The following is a 6,000-nucleotide window of genomic DNA, read 5'->3' on the forward strand; positions in this document are numbered from 1 at the left end:
TCAACTGCAGCACTTCTCCAGCAGGCTGATCAGTGACAGCCCATTTCTCATAGGAGCTGCAAACTAGCAGGTGATTAACAATATTTACAACTAAATGTAGGTCAGTGACAAAAGGTAAAAATGTAGGGGTAAAATGTGAATATTCAACATGAAGAGAGTATACATGGTGGGTGGTGATAGATGGAGGTCTATCAGTATGATTGAGATGTTGGCATATTTATTTGATTTGGGGCTGCATGTGAGTATTGCAGAGCATTCTTAATGAAAGCCAGTAAACATTTTACTACACTGTCAGGTATCTGGAGTTCACTGATGCTGCAGGAAACTTGTTTTGCATATTTAGAAATAGGTCACTGGGACACGATTACAATCCTCTTCTGAAAAGTGAGGTGTGATTGAGAAGAAATTCAGCACACAGAGCTCCAGCGGAGTTGTGACAACGATCAGGAGCAGGTGACACAAGATCAGTTATTAATATTCCCAAAATAAAGTGTCTGACATCTCAGTCCTTTTGCAATTGTAGAAGTAGGTACTGTGTCCCTGTGGGAAGTCCTGCTGCTGAGAAGCTCTTTAGGGGTCTGTGACATTGCAAGTGCTAGCGCTACAACAATGTTACGTAGGGTTCTTTGAAGTCCTACAGCTGTTTCTGCCCATTCTGAGTATTAAGCAAGGGTCACTTTTGTAGGAAATTACATACTTGGAAAGTTCTTCTCTCGATACATTAAAAAGGCCTTTAGAGGTGGATTCGTTTTATTGCCAAGTATGAAACTTATTAAAGCTAAGAATTCAGGATGTCGTTAGGTAATCTTTTGAATAAAGAAGTCTTTGATACGAATTGTATCTCCTTGATAAGAAACACAATGGACTACCGGTTTGATAACTGGGTCTAGAAACTTTCAGTTTTTTCATCTTTTTCTTTATAGATTAGATGAATAGTTTTAACATGAAAGCCCAAATGGCCTGAATAACTGAGAAAATATGTAGTACAATAATGTAAGATACACCGATGGTAGCTTGTTCTACCTTTTCAGTTTCCTTTGATGAGGAAAAAATAAGTTAGGAGTTGGTTTGTTGTTTTTTTGAGGTTTTTTTTAGAGATCTGCTATATGTATAATCACCAATTTTGTATTCTAATTGTTTAATGTCTCTGTTTAATCCCATATATTATTTTTCTCATTTCCCCCCAGGATTCATGGCAGACTAATTAGTATCTAGTTCATTGTGTCATCCTGCTTATTCTGTTTTAACACTGGCACAACTTCAGGAATCTTCCCCATAAAAAATATTATTAAAAATGAATGCCAAGAAAGGGAAGATCTCCTCAGTCAACTCTTTGAGGGCTTTTAAGGCCAGCCTACCAGTGTCTGCAGATTTTTTTAAATATTCATCTTGGATGATGTTTTGTAACTTCCCATACTATGAGTACCTCTTCATCCTCATATGATATAAATGATAATTAGCTTCTTTCCAAATATAGAACAGAAATATTTATGTGATGCTTCTCCCTTTCTATATCTATTAATACTTTTAGCATTTTTGGCTGTAATGAAGTGTACCATTATACTTTTTTCTCTCTCTCTGCAGGGACACAAGTTCTATCTCTAACTGTGGAAGCTGTACCAGTGCAGTTAGAAACAGATTGAAGTGCTGTAAGGGTAAGTTACCCTCCAGTGGTTATGTAAAGCTAATAAAAATACTGTGAAAAATTATTCTAGGCATTTTAAAAATGGTACATCTTCTCTGGGATTTCTTGACCCATGCAGTGAGCTACACTATTGCCTGTCTCTGCTCTTTTTTAATTATTCTCCTCTTGGACTAAACTTGCAGTATCTCTCTTCTTCCACCAGGGATAAAGGGTATATAAGGGAGTGATTCCCACCTTTGCAAAAAATAATATATTTTGCAATTAAAAATCACTGTACAGAACAGAAACCTGTGGAAACTGGCAGTTGGTCTACTAAGGCTAGGTTGTTCTGTTCTCAACAGGCTCTGGATATTTTCTTGGTTAATGTTGCTTGACCTCTTTTTTTAATACCTGTGAAATTACTTATGGAACACATGTTTAAATAGATTACATCATTAAATCTTATACTGGCTACAGTTTAATTGTCAATTACAACAATCTGCAGCCACATCGAGATTTCCCATCTACAGTAGACAGTACTTTCTGTCTTGATCATACCAGCTGTTCATGTTTAGAATTTCACAGGTGTCTAAGCAGGCAATTAGGTCTGGATTTTGGGCTTATACTTATATAATGGAAGTAAGGTTTTTGTTTAAATTTGGATAATGTTGCTCATAAAATGCAGATACTTCATACTCAAACTTATACCGTCTGTGCAGGGGGTCTGACAGCCTTTTCATAAAAACAGAAGGTTTTACTGTGTCTGTGATTTATCTAAAACAAAGTTAAATTTTTAGAATGGGAAGGTGAACACATTCCTGTTGGCTGAGGAGATTGGTGTTAGGACAGTCAAAGCAATTGCTTATAGTTCTGGGTTATGAGGCCCTGAACAAGACTGAGTTAGGTAATTGTTCAGGTTAATAAGAGCCGTATTCAGATGACATAAATTGTACCTAAGGCCAAGTAAACAGACAAGGAGGCCAAAGAGGGATGCAGTGGGGCTGAGCTGGATATTCGTTAGGAAGCAGGAGGAAGATGGGTGGAGGAGCAGGGAGCAGGATTCAAACTGTCCAGATATTGCCTCTGTCATGTGGGTCAGAGAAGAGAGGGGTCACGCTTGCCTCTGCCTGTGGCCCCCAGAGCTTTCTGCCAGGCTCAGCTGTCCACAGTTCTTCCTGTCTGGAGGAATGGGGAGAGCGTTGCTTTGGTTTTTGGGCTGGTGTCAAAATTATTAGCTTGTATCTTACTAGCTTATCTCACAGTGGAAGGGTTTGTTTAGGTTATCTTCAAAGAAAAGGTAAATTAGATTGTGCTTTAATGTGTCAGTAGCTAAAAGAGCAGTCTTCTTGTATGTAACTCTAGGAAGATCATCCTATTAGGAAAGCAGAAGTATCTGCTTCAGGGAGGGTTGCATGGATAGAAATAATAGTATTATGAAAAGGAAATGTAGATGAACTGTCTGGCTTCAGCAAGTTTGGCTCAAAATTACTTTTACTTAAGTAGGAAAAAAATATAATTAAGGTTCATCTGTTCCAAAATCTTATCAGCTGTCTGGCGTGGACACTTATTGCTTATTTGATGTGTAATGTGTCTCTCTTGGAGATATAAATAAGCAAAACTCAGAATACAGTCATTGTTTTGCAGGGAAGATAGGAGCGCTCCTTCTGCTTCTTTAAATTCAATTATTCTGAAAATGTGCAGGTTGTGGAGATGGTACCTGACTGTCTCTTGCTAAGAAGAATTCTGCGTGCCACTTGGAGTCTTAATTTCACCTCCCTCCAAGTGTTTTCCTCTTATTAAATGAAAGAGTTGATAAACATTGTATACTCTTTCAGGGTTTTTTTTAATTTAAAAAGAAGGAAAAGGCTCTATTTGGACTGCTTTTATGTTTTAGGATACAAGTTTGGAGTAAGTCCAAAATCCTTTTTTCACAGGTGGCTTTGTGTCAATCAGACAAGATCCTGAGTATCAGAGTTACCTTTGAAAACATTATTTTTGCTTTCCAAACAAAAATGGTAGCATAATTCAGTTTCCTGAAAAATATTTATCTGGTTTAGGTGTTTGGACATGTACCATTCTTAAAATGGATGCACTTTAAGATGAAATGTTTTTAAGAATATTTCCTAAGAAATTGTATAATGGAAAAGGGAAAAAGAACGGAGCACTCTAGGAGGCTCTCCCTTCCTGTACCTGGTTAACCTCAGGAGGATTTTTGCTGGTTACCAGTTGGAAGTCCTACAATGCAAAAACAAGCAAGCATGAGGTGGTGAGAGCCACAGCTACTTTTAAAGTCAGTGGGTGATACTAATTTTTAATGCTTAAGATCTAATCAATTAGCAATGCATCAAGAACAGCTGGTGCTCCCAGTAAAGTGTGTGAGGGGAGGTATTTTTGGAATAAGACTTGTTTATTTATAGTCAAAAACCTTAACTCTCTATCTCAGAAGATAAAATGTAGTAATGGAAATACTTATTGATAATCATCAGCATATATTCCATTCTGTTAATTTGACTTTTAATTACAAAGCAATAAAATGCTTCCTTGCTGGAGGGTAGTGATATCCTGTCTGCAGGATATTACTGTTACACTGTTTCTCATAAGCAAATAAACATAACAGTTCTTATGGTGAAAACCAAAGAGGATTTTAAAGCAGGGCTCATCTTTCCATTTATAACTGATTGCCCTGCTAGTATCTCATCTCCATTAGAAAACAGAAAAGAACAGGGTGGAAAGGATGGAGGATGTAATCAGGGACAGTCATGATTCAGGAAACAGAAGAATGTTTATTTTTAAAGACGTGTGTGTGACACACAAACCTGCATTGAGATCATGCCTCTTATTAGGAATACGCCTCTCATCATCGGTAGTGGCTGTATCTTATCATTCCCCTTAATCATTTGCCTCTCTTGGGTAACCCGGGATGCCTAATTATTTGCATACACATTTAGGTCAGGCAATGGCTTTCTCACGAAGGACCAGCAAAAAGCACATCCGTGTGTTTTTCTTCAACCTTAATTCCACTGAGCACACAAAGTAAAATCTTCTACTCCCCAGCAGAGTACTAGAAGGATGTGTAGCTAAATGCTTAATCTTATTAGCAATGTGTATAGGGAAGCCTGAACCTAGCTTTAAGCCCTGCCAACTGTTCCGTGGAGCTCAGGAATTTTCATAGTAAAATTACTGCGTTTCTACTCTGTTTCTATACTGTCCTGCTGTGTGCCAACAGGAGGGACCCCTGGGGCAACAGCAGCACCCACCGCTTCCCCCAGCCCTGCATGTGGCACCCACTGCTTCCCCCAGCCCCGCGTGGGGCATGTGGCGTGCGGCAGGACAGAAGGAGACTGAGACCATGACAAAAGGAGGCTCCTTCTCTGACAAAACCTCTGTACCCCTCACTCAGCTTTCTTCTGTACCTGAGGCTGAAAGAAATGTAACTGCTTGAAATGTTCCCAGTACACTGTGTAAAAGGGCAGCATAAACTCCTGCATAGGGAGCGATGGAGTCATGACTCTATTGCTAGGAGAAGGCAGCTGAGCAGAAATTTCCGCTGTGTACCTGAGAAGGAAACAGGGCATTTTTTACTTGCCCTGGCCAGCAGCCTGTTGGTACCAGACAGTAAAGTGTTAATGCTGTCCGCTTTGGCTGTTTTCAGTAATTTATTGCTTTGAAAGAAGACAGGATGTGCATTTATATAAATAAAAGCACATATTTGACATATATAGAAAAATAAGTAAAAAACAATGCTTCAAAACCAAGCAGTCATCCCAAAATAATAATCCCTTAGAGTCACTGTGAGTGTCAGAGCAAAGGAAATGCCATTGCACCAGAGCAAACAATAAGGCAGATTACAAAAATCCTACTCACCATGTTTTATCACTGAGCAGAAATCCTCTGTCTCCTAGCCTTGCTACTGAGGCTGGTCTTTATCCAGAGGCTCCTGTGATGCTTTTCAGATTCTGAGGGGTTGGACCACTGCTGCTCTCCAGTGTTACTCTCCACCCCCTGTCTCTTCCTCCTCCTTCTTCCTTTACCCCACCCCCTCATTCCTCCTGCTTGTAGCTTTTTCGTACCTTTCATAGATTATAGGCTTTCACATGTAGGTTGATTTAGGAAAGATGCTTATTTCAGCCATCTGCTTGATGCCATGGAAATGCCTTCATTGCTAAGGAATAAAAGCCCAGAAGGTAAGCTTGGGAGTCCTGAGCCAGCATTTTCGTTCCTCTCTATATGACTGCTTATTAAATAAGGAGGAACACATCCACATTAATTTAATTTCTCAAATTATTCTTTTTCTGACTAGGATTCAAGAAATGCAGCCCTAACATGTTCTTACATTAGTGAGATGTTTCACTGTTCAACGTATGCAGATTATTGGA

The 6,000-nt window shown here is 39.1% G+C and overlaps 1 protein-coding gene across 1 annotated transcript in view; it reads right to left on the reverse strand.

The window, feature by feature from the left end:
- The window catches only part of AMER3 (APC membrane recruitment protein 3), a 41,859-nt gene extending 36,297 nt beyond the window's left edge, over window positions 1-5,562 (reverse strand). The window contains exon 1 of the mRNA XM_040613780.1: window positions 5,489-5,562. The gene's annotated coding sequence lies outside the window, so the exon portion shown is untranslated. The remainder of the gene's footprint in view (window positions 1-5,488) is intronic.
- Between the last annotated feature and the right edge of the window lie 438 nt (window positions 5,563-6,000).

Source organism: Falco naumanni, chromosome 13 (assembly GCF_017639655.2).
Source record: "Falco naumanni isolate bFalNau1 chromosome 13, bFalNau1.pat, whole genome shotgun sequence".
Classification (NCBI taxonomy): domain Eukaryota; kingdom Metazoa; phylum Chordata; class Aves; order Falconiformes; family Falconidae; genus Falco; species Falco naumanni.